This window comes from Marmota flaviventris, chromosome 1 (assembly GCF_047511675.1).
Source record: "Marmota flaviventris isolate mMarFla1 chromosome 1, mMarFla1.hap1, whole genome shotgun sequence".
NCBI classification, from domain to species: domain Eukaryota; kingdom Metazoa; phylum Chordata; class Mammalia; order Rodentia; family Sciuridae; genus Marmota; species Marmota flaviventris.
This window is the reverse complement of record NC_092498.1, coordinates 8,390,663-8,407,765: the sequence shown is the minus strand read 5'-3', so window position 1 is coordinate 8,407,765 and position 17,103 is coordinate 8,390,663. Positions and strand designations below refer to the sequence as shown.

General features: G+C 43.0%; 1 protein-coding gene across 1 annotated transcript in view; it reads left to right on the top strand.

Annotated features, from left to right (window-relative positions):
* The window catches only part of Cntnap2 (contactin associated protein 2), a 1,323,006-nt gene that overhangs the window by 1,123,256 nt on the left and 182,647 nt on the right, over positions 1–17,103 (top strand). The window lies entirely within an intron of this gene.

The following is a 17,103-nucleotide window of genomic DNA, read 5'->3' as shown; positions in this document are numbered from 1 at the left end:
AAATAGAATACGTTATACTCTATGTATGCATAATCTGCTAAAATACATTCTACTTGATTTATAACTAAACAGAACAATCACAAGCTCCCTCTGGTTCTAGAGAAGGGGGGCTTTGAAGGACCTGATGCTAAAGCACTCTGAAAGCGGTTCCTGGCCCGGTACACGGAGTGGATGTGGGGGTGCCCAGCCTCCGCCACTTTCTGCGTCAGCAAGGCCAGACTCACATGCCCTTTTCCAAAGTAACTGAAAAAAATAGAGAAGATACAGCTGTCACTCTACATCTAAAATATAATTAGAAGTTGTCATTCAGAAAGGGCCAGCACAGGTCATTTGGAAGTAATAAGCTAGTTATGATTCTGTTCTAGTAGAAAATTAACAAGGAAATCTAAAATTTACAAGGCACCCAAGAGGGAAAAAGCAGTTGCTGGCGTTTGTTTGAAAACCACAGGAAACTTCTTCCTGCTTTTGATCCTAATGGGCCACTAGCACATGAGGAGCTCCAGTGTGGCCTGGCAGAGGCACTTGTGGCACATGGTGGCAGGAACTCTCAGCCAGCCAGGCCGAAGTCCTCCAGGGCAGCCATGGCCAGATTCCCCTCAGGTGGCGGGAGAACTGCGGACATGCTCCTGGTCATTGTCAGCCTGAGGGACTCCAGGCTGGCCTGAGCCAAAGCCCCCGTTGGCACCAAGCCTTCCCAGGGAGTCTGGAGTCCAGGCACCTGGGCAGCACTGTGAGGAAGAGGGTGTCCACAGGGCCTCCGCCAGCCGGTGAGCACAGGCCTTAGAGGGAGCCAAGCAGGCCCGTCAGAGCAGGCTCTGGTTTAGGGGGCCAGAGTGTAACTTGGAAGTCATCCAAGGAGGTCAGAGTTCAGAGACATGGAGGCTGCTTCAGAAAGACATCCCGCTCCTGAGTGTCTCGCTGAGAGGGAAGTTTGGGTCATCTTAACTGGTGACGAGTGTCCAGGGTCCACGTACTTGGTGCACCGCTTCTGAAATCTCTATGGAGGCAAAAGGAGAGGTGTCTCTGCTGTGCAGCATGTAGCTGGAGGAGCCAAAAGTCATTCTGGGTCCTTCAAGCTCTTATGTGACGGGTGCGAAGTCCACTTGGAGATGCAGGGAGGATCACTGTCTTTAGGGTGGCTTAGAGACAGGTGGGGAGGAGGGATGCCACCGTTGCCTCCTCCAACAGCCTGTCTGGTGGGAGACCTTTCTCGCCTGAGTGCAGCGGAGTTTGTAGAAGAGCTGAGGTTTATTAAATAGACTTGTAAGTAAACGAAGATTCGATGTGAGGGCCATTCCCTGAGCTGAGCTTGGCTGGCAGTCCCATAAAAGGGCCCAGATTCCTCCACCTTAATAAGACAGCTTGTTTGGTCGGCTGTTCCTCATACCCATGGCATCCAAAATCAAGAACCAGCTGCAATGCCAAGTGATTGGAAGAGCAGAGAGGAAGTCACATTTGTGTGTGAGGAGAAACACCAGGATCCCAGCCATGAAACGCACCCAAATCTGCACATGAATAAAATGGTCATCCCTCCTGTCTAGGAAGTTTGCAATATCCAGGTTTGATCCTCAGCACCGCAAAAGGAAAAAAAAAAAAGTGTGTGTTTACTCACACACACACACACACATACACCACACACAAAATCCAAATTTCTAAATTGCAGGAATTATAACAGCAAATGTGTGCTTTCCCCCATTTTTTAATTGGAAAATTACAATTATACATAATGGTGGTATCATTGTTACATATTCACACATGCACACAATATAATAATATAATTTGACCAATATCATTCCCTAGTATTTTCCCCCTTTTCTCTTATTCTCCCTCTCCCTGGTCCCTTTCCTCTACTGTGGTGATCTCCCTTCAATTTTCATGACATTCCCTCACCTCTCTTTCTTTTCTTTTTTCCTCTCTAGCTTCCACATATGAGAGAAAGCATGTGACCCTTGACCTTCTGGATTTGGCTTATTTCACTTCACATAATATTCTGAAGTTCCATCCATTTTCCTGCAAATGGCATCATTTAATTTTTCTTTATGGCCAAATAAAACTCCATTGTATACATACCATATTTTCCTTTGTCCATTGTGGACACTTGGGCTAGTTCCATAGTTTGGCTATTGTGACTGGGTGTGCATGTGTCACTGTAGCATGCTGACTTTAATTCTTTGGGTAAATCATGAGGAGGGGTATAGCTGGATGAAACTGTGTTTCCATGCCCAGTCTTCTGAGGAACCTCCATACTTACTTCCGTAGAGGTTGTACTCATTTACAGTCCCACCAGCAGTGGAAAAGAGTTCCTTTTTCTTCACGTCCTCTCCAGTGTTTATTGTTGTTGGTTGTATTCCTGATGGCTGCCATTCTGACTGGTGTGAGATGAAATCTCAGTGTCGTTTTGATCTGCATTTCCCTAATTGTAATGATGGTGAACATTTTTTCATATCTGCACTGCCATTTGTATTTCTTCTTTTGAGAAATGTGGGTTTAGTTTGTTTGCCCATTTATTAAATGGTTTATTTGTGGGGTTTTTTGCATTTAGGTTTTTTGTTGTTTTTTTTTTAAATTTTTATGTAGTCTGCATAGCAATCCTCTGTCAGGAGAGCAGTTAGCAAAGACTTTCTGTGTTTTTCTCCCATTTTCTTTTAACATGGACTCAGCAGTAAAGATATGAGTGCAGGCTGAGCGGTCCAGGGGAACACCTCGAGGCCATGTCACCTATCTAATCCACACAAGACCCTAGGAAGTGGATCCTATGGCTAGTTCCTGTTTCACTTTCACAGGGAAGAAACTGAAGTTAAGATGAGTTAACTCCCCCGAGGTCCTGCACCTAGTAGGGAACAAGAAGGGATTTGATCCCAGCTGTTCCAATTTCAGACACTCAACATTTCACTTCTCCAAATTAAATCTGCACTGGGCAACGTTGCGCAGGCCAGGAGGGCTCTGTGCACCGCCAGGGCACCGGGGTGGAGAGACCAGCACTCAGCCTCAGCTATGTGCCTGAGAGCTATTTTCATTCTGTTCAAGTACACACAGGAAAGTGTGCAGGAGCAGGGACAGGAGGGTTCCTGGGCCCACTGGGTCTGTCAATTGATTGTACTTAAAGAAGGTCAGCTGTCCTCATCCTAAGAGAGGACGTAGTTTTCCAACTTGGAGAGGGAGCCTGGAAAGGGAGTTCCCGTCTTCCCCTGGAGACTGGGAGCTGGGAGCTGGGTGCCTCTTCTGTGAGGTTTACATTTCAGAGTGGCTCCAGGTCCCTGAGGAAGACATTCTCAGCTGTAAAACTCCCCCCAAAAGGCTTTTGAAAAGATTTACACCTGAAAGGGACAGAGAAAGAAATAGCAATTACTGTACAAGTTTTCTAAAGTAAGTAAGAATGGGAGGTCAGGGGTCCAAATGCCTGTCTATGGTTAGGCAAGCTGAGGGGAACTTAAGGCCATGTTGGTCCAGGTACACAAGACCCCTTGTCTGGGATGACACCATGGCCAAGGGGCACTTGGAGACACTGTGCTACCTTTAGCTATAGGCTGTGCCGGAAGTTCACAAAACACACAGAAAAACTCACCCCAACCAAGATGTGCACACTCCAAATGACAGCAGAGCCCAGTGGGGATGTACTTTACTCAGTGGTGGGGTCTCTAGTAGGAGAATGTCATTGACAGGGATGGAGGTCAGGCTGGCATGAGATAGGTCGGCCTGGCAGGCAGAGGATCACTCCAAACACAAAGGGATGGATCAACAAGAGAATCTCATGCAGAAGCGCTCTTCTCGGGGGATGAGACTCCTCCCTTGATGTGTCTATGATGTGGAAAAAAGTATCTTCTTTTTCTTAACTCCTCCCTTCCTTCTCTTCCTTCTTTTCTTCCTTCCTTTCCTTTCCTCTTATGATATAGGCTGTCAAAATCATCATGGGTCCCAAGTCTACATTACATTCTTCTGTTATTTCCACATCCCACAGGCCATTCTGAAATTCCCCCTTCCCTTGGATTCCTGGGCAGTATGCTGCCGTGACCAGCATGGCCAAACGAGCAGGTTCTGTTGAGGGGCAATGGGAGATTAGAAAAAATAAGGAGTCACACATTCAGATCATGAGGATAAAGCTGGGATTGGGTGGAGTGATGCTTTCTGGTGGAGAAGCAGGTCTAAAGGATTACACCAGAAATCTTCATTATTTATGTCTCATTAATCAGATTAAATACTATGCAAGCATTATTCTTTGTGTTCATGAAAGTTACACAGTTAGCAACAGTATGCAGCTATTTCTCAGTTACATTCTACAGTTGCAATGTGCAGAGTTAGGAGCATTGTGCAGCTCTCAAGAAAGTCCATTGTTTAAAGTTACTAATTCCCAGGCAGGTGGAGCAGCACCAGAACTGGTGAAACATAGTGGTTATCTTAGCAAAGAAGTTCCTTCATTCCCAGGAGCTGTGTGCCTGAGAGCAAAGTCGAGCTGATAAGACTCTAGCAACAGAGTTTCCCCATGGAGAACATTGCTATGGCAACCAGGCATCCTACACCTTTGCATAGAAACTTTCCAAGTTACCAAGCCTGCCACAGCCATGAAGTCATCAATCTCAGACACTGGTCTCCCAACCACTGTCACTTCTCTCACAGTATGCTGTCCTGCTTTCCTGTGTCCTCCTGGGCCACTGCTATAGTCTCTCCTATGTTCTTCTCCTCTACTTGACCATTAAATATTGAAGGGTCACAGAGCATCCTCTCTCCTCCATATACACATTGTTCTGCAAGATCTGGTCCAGCCCAACGTCTAATGGCCTCCAATACTGCATATGCACCAGTGACTCTTCAATTTAAATCTTCAGGCTTCACTTTTCTCAGGAACTCCAGACCCATTCATCCACCTGTCTACCTGGATGTCTAAAGGGCATCTCAGAATAAACATGGCAGGAAAAAAATCTCTCTCCATGCCTACCCCAAGCCTTGGTGTCTCCACCAACCTTCCCCAGCTCAGTAAATGACATCACCATTTTTGCTCAACATTTGAAGTTACTCTTAATTTTCTTATTTCCCTTCTTTCTTCTCCATCTCTCATTACTCACCATCCAATAGAAAGTCCTACAACCCCACCTTTAAACCATGTCACAAGAGCACCCACCACCTCGATTCCCACCCTCATCAACGCCACCTTTGCTTCTTGCTTGGATGACTGTAACCAGTGCTCTCTCTCCCTAGTCTTTGTGATCACTGCTCTGCTTGAACATAACAAAGCTTGTTCCTGCTGCGTAGCATTTTCACTGGGTTCCCTTGCCTGAAATACCTCCCCAGACATCAACAATCCGCTTCTTCCTGAGGATCTTATCTCAGCTTCTACCACCTCCTATGGAGACCTTCCCTGACCATGTAATCTCAAGTAGCCAGGCAGCCACCCATTCCAGTTCTCCTTGGGACGGGTAATATGTTCATTTACTTTTGTGTCCTCCTACTCGAAGGTAAGCTACCTGACAGCAGAAACTGAGAATAATACGGTCCCACCAACCACTGACCAGTGCTTTCTCTGTGAACATCTACTGAGTTAACGATTGAATAAATCAATAAATTAAATTGTATAATTTTTGCTATTTCTCTGACTTAATAGATTCAAAATTAGATCATCCCATTTCTAAAGCAAGAAATGATCATTCTTCAAAATTCTTTTCGTAAAATTTGATGATATTTGCCATCTTTGGAAATATCTTTTTTCACCAAGTATCAGAGACTGAAATCAAGCATGACAGAAGAAAAAAGAAGTCACAGAGAAAAATGAGAATATTATGAAAGCCACCATTGGATCAGTCTTGACCTTGAATGTAGTTTTCTGTCTCCATGATATCAAATTGAGGTCTTGCTTCTTTGGCACTAGCTGAGATATCAGCTTTGAGCCTAATTATAAGTTTCTGCCCCAAACCTAGATGACTGGTCTCTGATTCACTTCCAGATAAGGATAGGAAATGATGTCATGATGAGAAACCATTTGTCATAAGAAAAAAAAATAAATCAATCAAATCATTTGCTAGATAGAATCTAGTTTAAAAATGATGTCAATAAACTCTACACGAAGCAAAATGCAAATGAGTGCTGGCGTCTGCAGCCTGGAATACCCACTGCTCCCAGCTGTTCACCACCAAGCCGACCAGCACTCGTCTTCTGTTCTTAGCCTGACCACTGACCCAGAGCTCTGCCCTGCTGGCCCCTGAGTCAGCTGCTCTCTCTCTTCTCAGCAAAGCTACCCGAAACCCAGCCCCGCTACAGGCAAGAAGGGCCCTTCTCCACTAATGGCTGCCATTTTCATTTTCTGCCCTTTACTGAACAAAACTAATTAACTTTTGCAATTCCAGCTGTCTGTTTTACAGTTAGAGTCTTAACATATAAAGAGAATAAAGCAAGTCACAAGCTTTACTCTTTTTGTATATGCTCCCAACATAATGAAATTGACAGTGTTCCTTGAACCTCTTCTAAGTCCTCAACTAGAAGACAGTCTTGAACTACCTGTTTCCACAGCAGCTGAGCTACTTACTTGAAGGCAGAGGTCATGAGTGTAGAAACTGTGAAGAGAAACATCTCGAACCTAATATTGGGAGCCAACTTATGGTTCACCTTCTGTATAAAGTAGCTCATGTGCCACGAGAGCAAAACCTTCAGGGACTCTGGTTTCCCGTTCCAACTTTCTGATGACATCGGATGGTCTGACCCAGAGAAGGCATGTTAATAGAAAGGCACCAGTTGTGCAATCAATATTTTCTAAAATGTCTAACAAGTTTATCAAATAATCATGACATCCTTTTTTTTATTCTCCCAATAAGGACTCAACCAAACTTCATGATAATAAGTGGCAAGTATTGCATAGAAAATTATTGTTTAGTAATTAGTGTAAGTGATTCAAATACCCAGCAGATAGGTACCCACAAGCCCATAGTTCCTCCTGCAGTACACTAAGAAAGTGAGACAGAAGATACCCACTTTCGTTACTTCTGCCTTCAGATAAGCAGGATTATTTCCCACTAATGCTTCATTCTATCCTTTCTCCTTGCCCGGGCCTCGTTTTTTTCGAGTCCCCTGGATATGCAGAACTGTGGTCTCTCCTCATTTTGTGGTCCTCTTGTCACATCCTGACAGTGTTGTGCATTCATTTTAATCTTTCTTTTTTAACCATTCCCAGTTTCACTGGAGTATACTGTATGTTTGCCCTTCTAACCCTCCCTCAACGTTTTTGTTCAAAAATATGAGTGTTCCTGAACATTTGTAGTGTTTTTTTTCCCATCATGCTTTACGTAAATGGTATTGTGCTACAAATCCCATTCTGTTTCTTAATCTTCTCACTAGCCTTATGTTTTCTCTTTGTGTAATTCTGTGAATTCTATTCTGTGACTATGTTCCATTATGGGTATGTACTATGCATCCTTTATCCCATCTCCTAATGATGAATACCTGGGTTTCTCCCAACTCTGCTACTTCAGATCACTCTTCAGTGAGTTTATTTGTGTCCAGAATTACCCAGTCAAAGGTCATGTGTGTTCCAATCTTACTCACTATTGCTCTTGACCTAGCAGTTTCTGAGGGCATATCCCAAACTTTATTCATTGCATGTCTATGAGTGGTCCTTCCAACGGCAGCTTCGTATTGTTCAGGGCATTTCACTGTCAGGCTCTTGGTGAGCCTCTTGATTCACTGTTCCTTAGACCGACATATAATTCCCATCTTTACCCTATAGCGTTCTTCATCTCACAGTTTGTTTCTGTTCTGGACCTCTACTTTCATTTCCTTGGCCCCTGCCCCTAACTTGTTAAGACTCCTAGTGCTGGTTTCTTTCCCTGTTGTCCACAAAGATGTACCAGTATCCACGCTGTCCTCCTGAGTGAAACAAGAGGCCCATCACCCACTCCTGTCCCACCTGTCACCTACAAGCGGCAACTTCTATAGTTCTAACTGTGGAATAGCATGAATATATTTACTCACAATTGCTTACCAAAAAAGAGTGGTATTTAAGTTTTTTCTTTTTACTGACACTTACTTCCCACACCCTCTAATCTCCTCCTAAATTCTTTTTAATTCAGTTCAATTCCCAGCACTACAAAAGGAAAGAGACTGGTACCAAAGGGACTCCTTCTGGGACCCTGCTGCCAACGAATGCCTTAGCTGGTTCTCATATTCAAATCAACACTCTGAAGATATAGGTTAGCTATCTTTTAAAGCCAGCATGCTACTGAGGGGGTTGACATAGGTGAAGTTCTTATTTCTGTCTTTTGTCCCTGAAAGCTTTTAAGAACTTTTTTTTTTTAGTTCCCATAACTTTACTAGAATGCAGGAGTTTGTAACCCTTTGGGGGTCATGGATCCTTCTGGAAATCTGGGGAAGCCTCTATCTGCCTTCCCAGAAAAAATGTCTTATATGAAGAAAATAAAATATACACAATTACAAAAGAAACATGATATAACTGAAATAAAGTCATCGAGACGTTTAAAACATCAAATTTTTGATACAGTAGTTTTTCAAAACTATGCTTTAAATAACAAGACCTAGTGTGAATCCCACTAACAACCATAATTTCAGAGTAATCAAGAACATAAATTTTTTTTCGATCTACAACTCCAAGGTAACTTGAAAATCCCGTTCATTTTCCTTGGCGGCAGTATACGAGCATTGCTCCTCATGCTGCTGTGATTTTCCCTACATTCCTAACTGAAGGAGATGCTGCAGCTCTTCTAGTAGCTAATGCAAGTAAAGATGGAGGCTTTTTCGTGAAGGTGTTCTGAGTCCTGTGTGGGGACCCCGGGGTACGGGTCTCAGAGCCACAGCTGTGGATGTAGGTGCTGTTTGTTGTGGTTGGCTTTTCCACCCTCTTCAGGATTCCATCCAAAGTCTAACACTGTGTCTTCCAGACAATTCTGCCCTCCTGGTTTTTCAAACAGGCCATTGTTTGCCTTGATGCCACCTTTTCCCGAGGCTACTGTTAGGCAGACGCTGGCGTTTCTACTTCCTCCCTCTGTGGTTCTTGGCTTTTCTTCATTTTTTAAAAACCTCTTTGTCCTTTCCTGGACCCGTTAGGAAGTGTTTTGACCCCTTATTCCAACCCACGGAGCTGTTCTTCGGCTCTGTTTCTACTCTGCTACTCCACCCGTCCAAAGGAAGCTTTTTTTCAGCAATTATAAATTTTCTCATTTCAATATCTCCAACCACTTCACATTCACCATAGTTTGTCATCTCTCTGAGTTTTCAGTTTCAGGAAGGTATCATTTTGCTAACTTTGCTGCTACTCCTTTGCGTCAATGGCACCTTCTTCTGCGCTCCCTGGTCCTGCCTCTGCCAGGGCAGGTGAGGCAGGGTGTGGGCTTCCCCAGTGCTCCTTCCCCAGTGCTCCTTCCCCAGTGCTCCTTGCACAGTGCTCCCTGTCCTCAGGCCTCACCATGGAGGGCCTGAACTGGCTTCTCCCAGTGAGTTGACGTTGGGAAGATGACTCCTGCCTCAGGACACAGAGCCCTGGGGTTGCCATCCCTCTCAACCTTTCCTGTGTCCATTTCCAGTCCCTCACCCCTCCACACACTCAACTTCAAGGTGCCTCATTCCTGCTCAGCCAGAGGACAGTCATGTTCTAGTGTTGATTCCTAAGTCAGGGACCTGTCACCCCGCTGAATCCATCCTCTCACCACCCACACCCTCATTAGTAACAGTCTCATTCCACACTGAAGCCTCTGTCTCCAAAATCACCAAATCTCATGGTCTTTTGCGGCTATCTCACTTTCCCTGACTTCCAGGGGGACTTTGACCTTAATAACTTCACCCTCCTTGAAGTCCTGACCTCGAGACTCCCTGCCATTCTGTTGTCTCGAGCTCTCTGCTGACTGCCTTCTCTTTCCCCGTCTCAACCCTTCTGGTCTTGGTCCTCTACCCTCTTGGCATGGAAAGCCCAGGCCTCCACGAGGGCCAGTTACCAGAGCTGTGCTGATTCCTCCCAGATCCACCAGCCCAGCCTTGACCTGGGAACACATCTGTCAAGACTTGTCTGAAGTTTGGACTCTGGGAGACAAGACCAAGGTGCTAGGTGAAGGCCAGTGCTGGGGATTCTTCACTCTGAATTGAAAGGCACTAGCTATGGGTGTTTAAATAGATACTTCTAAAAACATAAAAAACAGGGAGAGACATGGGGAATGTAGGATCAGCAAAAAGATACTCATTTTGCTTCAAATATGAGCAGAATTTCTCAGCAGAGCACACAATATGCAAAATCACGTACAGATATTTGTCAACGGAATATTTAGACAGAGTTCTCAGCTGAGAAATTTGAGGTCTGGGGTTGCATTAGAGTTTACTAATGTACCTGTCAATTGTTTAAGGTTTGGATCTAACCAGGAAGTGGCAATTTAGCATGGAACTCTCTTATCCCCATCTGTGGACTTGGAACTGCAAGACCCCCTGCAGAGCAATGCCCTCTGAAATCCGTGCTGGCAAACTGGGCACAGGCAGAAGGATCAACCTCCACCACCCCCCAGGGTCCAAGGCCCACTCCTGATGTGGCTTCAAAATCTCAGTGTTCAGCTTTTGTACTAGGTTTTTAAAATAGTGCTTTCAGGGATGGCACCAAAGATGTGTCTCTTCTTTGCTGACCTGAGACCAGTTCTGGCATCCACATTCAATTGTGAACATTGTGCTTCCCCTTCAGGTTCAGCCACCCTGTGGCTTCAGGGACGATGGTAAATGGCCCAGCCTATCTCAGGCATTAAGCACTCTTCGGCATTTTCCGTGTATAAACACAGCAACACCTAGAGACATACCAGATCGGGGGAAGAAAGAGCCTTATGTGATACACACCCCAAGTCCATATGGCAGCTATGGATACAATGAGAGCACAGGTGGAAAAGCCAGACAGCCTGGCTGTCAGTCTGGCCCCTTGCTAGCTCTGTGACATTGCACAAATCAACTTGCTGGGCTTCAGTTTCCTCATCTGTAAAATGGGGGTCATAATGAGACTTATCTTTGAGAGTTGAAATATATAAAGTTTTGGGGACAGGGCCTGGTACAGCCAGTCTTCTGTTAATATGAGTTTACCCTGACACTACAGCCTCCAGGACCCCTTAACTCCACCCCCATTACAGAACAAAGTTTCATTTAGACACAAACGATGGCTTTCTGCTATTGGAACCCCAGTATTCCTTCAGTTTTTATTTTGAAATTTTATTCTGGTTTAATAGTTGGGAGTCATGTATTCTACATGCCCTTTATACTATGCATGCAGTGATAATGATCTAAAAAAATCCATCCTGCTGCATGAAGTTATGAATGAGCGCTCATGAGCACCATCCAAAAGAGCAGTTCTCCAAAAACCTCATTCTCTGAGTATGTCAAGGCCTTTTCCATGCATGTCCTTCAATACCCGGCCGACAGAGGACTCGCAGATCAATATCTGTCAATCTTGCCGCTCTGCACTGAAGATTGGGAACTAATTTCTTTTAACTCCCTCCACCACTGGAGACTGTAGTCATCCTAGGATTCAGATAACCCTGTGTGTGTGTTTATTTGTTTACACATCGACATTAACACATAGGTTTTGTGTTTTTCAAGTTGACAATCAAGACCTTAGACACAATGGTATCACACACAACCCAAGAAATAGCAGGTGTAACATCTGCAACCCTGGACAGCCCACCTATCCAAGCACACAGCTGCTTCCCCCCTCACCTACCCAGACAGGTTTAGCAGCCATGTAGAAGAGCCATGGTTAGAGTGGGTCACCTGCCCAGAGAAGTCAAAATTTTGCCCACCCCCCCCAATCATGCCAGTCATAAGCTCAAGATCCCTATGCCGGCTCATGGTTCTCCCAACCCAGACACAGACACCGTCCTCCACTGCAGACAAAATAGAGCTGTCACCCATCCTAACTGTGCTGTCCGAGGGAACAATGCAGTTAAAAGATGGACTCCAAGGTCACTCCAAGCAGGCTGGATCAGTCCAAGCCTAATGCTAACCCTTTATCATTGTCTTTGTCTGCCAGGGCTGCCTGGACAAAAGGCCTTAGACTAGGTGGGTTGAACACAGGGAATTTATTTCCTTATGGTTCTCGGGGCTGAGAAGGTCAGTAGGGTGGTTTTTTCTAAAGCCTCTCTCCTTGGCTTTCAGACCACTGTCATCTCCCTGTCTTCACATGATCATTTCTCTGTGCTAGTGCATTCCTGGTGTCTTCCTCTTCTTATAAGATACCAATTACACTGGATTAGGGTCTCATTCTTATAACCTTGTTTAAACTTGAAACCTCTTTAAAAACCTCATAGAGGTCCAAACAGAGTCAAGTAGAGTCCAAATAAAGTCCAAATAGTGTCAGGTTGGGGTTTAGGGCTTCAATAGATAAATTAGGGACTATGGGGGACCCAATTGAGTCCATAACACTCAAGATACCTCAGCATCAGATTTCTGTATACTCAGTGTCTTCTCCATAATCAACTTACTTCAGTTCTGTGCTCCTGTAGAATTTTGCTTATATTCGTTAATAGTACTGATCCTAGCACCACTGCTATCTGACAAAGAGGTGCATTACTATCTGTTATGAAGATGCCCTGCAAAATGCATATCGTCATGCTAATGTTGTAACATCTAAGAAGACTGAGACTCAGGAAGGACTTGGGAAAGTCACACAGGCAGTGAGGCACAAAACCAGTTCACAAAGATGAATCTTTGTGACCGTCGCTCCTGCTTTCCTCATCCCTGTTTGGTGCCTCCACGTGTCAAGCTGTGCCCAGCATCACCGCGTGGCTGCTTGTGACCATATTGGACTCCACCTGTCGTTTTAGCAATGCCTTCCCAACCTTACAAAGCTGCTGAGCTGACCAGTGGCTTTGCTCTTCTCGCCATCCTGCAGCCACTCCCAGCTCACTCCCCGGCCCCTTCCTACGGACTCCACCACATCCCCACTCCCTCTCCAGATCCCACTTAACCCTCCTTGACTTTATCTTTCCCACAGTGGTTACGCCTTTTAACATACAAAAAGAACTTGGTGTGGAGACTGGGCAGAAGAGTGACCAGTCTGAGTGGATAAAGTAGCTCTGAAATAGAACTTAGCTTCTTAGAACACTGTTCAGCTGAGTTTGAAGACGTGTATGTTTTGATGCTTCCTCTTGATATTATTTTTGTCCTTTTTGTTTAATGTGATACTGATTCTTTTGCCCCCACCTTCTGTGCATTTAATGGCTGCATCATTCATTACGGGTAGTTACAGCATTTTCATAATTAATCTTTAATTGCAACACTTGCGTAGCATTCCACATGAAAAATGATATACAAATTAAACCCACATCTCACCTTGGATAATTATCAGAGGTTTGACTAATGTGCATGAAGCCCTGGCATGGCAGGGGGGCTCTCTCCAATGACAATGTGTTGATTTCCTAATTAACAAAGGTTAAGTAGCATTTTTACTTGAAGACCTATAATTTCAACTTATGACATTTACCACAAAGAAAGATTTCTACAAAGCAATAAGTTAAACTCGGTTTTTATGGTTTCAGCATATTAACATCTTTTGCATAATATATAGTGACCATTTTCAGCATAAAATATTTTTTCTTCCTCTTGACTCGATCAAGAAAGCTACTGGCCCATTTAAATAAATGAGGGGGCCACCTAAGTAAGAAAAAAATATTTTAGTTTGTCTTTCTTTTGGAGTGAGAAATGGTAATTCCATTATAAATTAACACGTAGTGAAAAAAATATTTAATTTAATAAATGCAACAAATGAAAATGAGACTTAGTCATATTTTGCGATCAGTTCCAAAGAAGAGGAAAAAGCCAACAATTCAGAAAAGGAAAAAAACAAAGAAGTTTAGGAGAAAGAATTATTTACTGAAAGATAGGGAGTCGTAAAAGCATAAAGGGAAGTGTTGTAAATCATGAGCTGGAGCAATTTAGAGCTGGGGGATCCCGAGGCATCACCAGTTCAGCCCCTGTTTCTGTGGTTGAGAAAACTGACGCTGAGAGAGATCAAGAAATTTGATAAAACCCAAGGCCCAACCAAAGGCAGTCAGCATCCCTGAATGGAACAGACATAGCTGGAGAATCTCAGAATACCCAGGGCCCAGGGCAGGAGCAGACAGCAGGGAACCCTGCCCCTGGAGCCCCTTCTTCAGTGAGTCCTGTGTCCATAAGTCACTAAGTATGCTTTTATATACCTGAATTTTTGTCTTAATGATATAAAAAAAGATGCAATCTAATATAGATTTGCTCTGCTAATTGGCCCTTTTTAAATCTCCATTATTGACCACGTTAACATTTACTTAGCCTTTTTGAAATCTCTGAAGCCCTCAGTCATTGCTGAGGATCCATTAAATACAAATTATTCCCAGAGTGAAATATGTCCTAAAGAGAGTAAAGGTTAAAATGCTGAGAGAAATAAAATCTCAAAAGTATTAGAAGAAAATAGAGTTAAATAATTATATTGATTTAGATTGGAGAAGGTCTCTAGAAGCCCAATATTAAAGGCAGAAACCACAGAAATAAGACACATAGATGTACCACCTCAGTAACCACAGCCTTCATAGAGAAAAAGAAAAGCCTCGTACAAGTTAAAAGACACAAGCTGGAAGAATATAATCACAAAATGCAAAGCAAAGAGTCAAAGCACAAAATACTGTTTTCGATCAATAAGAAATATATCTTCTATCCCCCCCAAAAAAATTAAAGAACGTAAAGAAACAATACAATATAAAAAGGAAAACATAGGAAATATTCCATTCTCAGTATGTGAAGCAATGCCTATCAAACAGCGAGCTGCTTTTCCCCACTCAATTGAATTGACAAATCCATGAGGATTAGAATTGGTGGGAAGGTGGACACCTTGGACCTACTGGTGAAATATTAATTGGTAAATTCTTCTCAAGGAAAATAGATTCAAAATGCCTTTTAAAATGTGTCTTCAGGCCGGGGATGCCACACTGTGGTAGAGTGCTTGCCTATGGAGCACGAGGCCGGTGTTCCCCGCAGTAGCTCACACACATAGAAAAGTGTGTCTTCAGACCCAGCAGTCACACCTGGAAGTGTAATCCACTAATGCCAAGGGACAAAATCTAAGGAAAAACAGGACAAGTATGATGACGTTTTTGCAAAGATCATATTGTTGCAACACACTGTAAAATGGAAATTGGAAAAAGCTAAAAAGCCCGATGGTAATGTGAGAGCAGATTAAGTGACCACCCCTCCACAGAGAGATGCTGGGCCCATGTTAGACACCGAGTTCTGGTTGTCCACAGGTCACTTGGAAAATATCCTGTGATATGCTAAGTGCAAAAAGCAAGTTTGAGAATCATGGGGCTATTATGATCTCATTGCTTCCTTTATATTATTCTTTGCACATCTATATGTTCATAGAAAGGGCTGTTCCCTAAAAGTAGTTGCATCTGAGGAACCTTACAGTTCTCTTTTGTGTTTTGCTTATAACTATGTTACAGTTTCCACAATGAAATACTATTAATTACATTGATAATGAGACCAAAGGTGAAGGGGATAGCTAAAAATCAGTGACTTAGAAATTTCCACATATTTTGATAGGACATCATTGTGTTAATGGACTAGTGATGAAAATTCAAACAGCTATGCATTTATGTAATAAAGGCACTTTGGAAAACCCTATTTCAAGAACAAAAACCATAGTGACTAAAATGATAGGAGCCAAAATGAAATTCTAACACACAAAGAGTGGCTAATGGGTTGAAATTCTTCCAAATCAGGCAAGGCCCCAATTCTCCTCAGCACAGAGGTATGGAGCTGGCTGATGAGCAGATGGCGAAGTGGGAAGCCCTTCAAAGCCATTGCTTTTAATAACTTCTTTTGCCCTCTGCTACCCACCAGCTTTGATCACAAAGGGCATTGGACTCCCTTCAATTAATCTTTTATTCAAATATTTTATGAAAATAAAATGTTCCCTGGAGAATCATTCAAAATGATGCACTTCCCAACAGAGAAACAGGAGGCTTGGGTTTAAACAGACAGTGGAAGGATTTCTTCACCATCTTATGGATGAGGATTCACAGACATAAGCAGAGCTGACATGTCTCGAGTCTACTGGGATGCTCTTCTTCTCGGGACAGTAGTCCAGGTGATCAGAATCAACCCCAGCCTAACTTCTTACCCAAACTCTAGCAACCCAGTCGACAGCTCCATTGGGAAAAACATCCAAATCTCTATTTTCCTCTGTACTGAGTGGTCATCACTAGTCAATTAAGAACATAGGCTCCACAATAAGACAGTTCTGATACAGCCTTGCCACCAGCGCACCCTGAGTCCTGGTGTAAACTCCTTGACTTCCCTACGCCTCAGTTTCCTTGTCTGTACATGAGGTCAATGACAACAATATCTACCTTGGCAGGTTGTTGTGAAGATCAGGTAAAACACCTTAAGGTGCTAGGTCGATTCCTTCTGCACAGCTTTTAATGAAAGAGTAAATTGAGTTTTATTTTTATTAACAAACTCTCTTTTCTAAGACCTCATCAGATATTTATTCCAATAATTTTACCAATTATTTATTTTGTATTTATTTCCAAAAAAAAATGTTATTCTAAGATACAGATACATGTATAAATTTGTATTCCTCCTTTTATACGAGCTGCTTTAAAAAAAAAAAGACCATAACCAAGGATATTACAGAAACAGTTAAATCCACTTGTGACACATGTTTTAATGAATACTTCTATGAAGTTTGTATGGAAGATTTTAATATTTTTATGCAATGAATTTCAGCCTAACTCTATTAACTTATTCCAAAACTCACAATTAACATGTTCTTTGTGGTACATGTCTTGCAAAGGCATTTAGACTAAAGCAATGAAACTTAACCCAACTTAGTAATAAACATGATTTCTATGTAAAATGATCAATTCCAATTCCCAACACCCCAGACAAGTCCTAGATACCCTTAATGTGAACCTCAAAGCAAAGCCTTTCATGAGACAAGAACCAAAACGTACAATCACATTTCAAATGGATTTATGCCTTCTGACTAATTGGCTTGTTAACTATGCTAATATATTCATGTTTCTCTTCCTTTTTTATTTCTTTCAGTAGATAATGCTACAGAACTGAATGTCATGAGATTAAAGAGCAAAGAAACTAAAGATTTCTATAAACCTC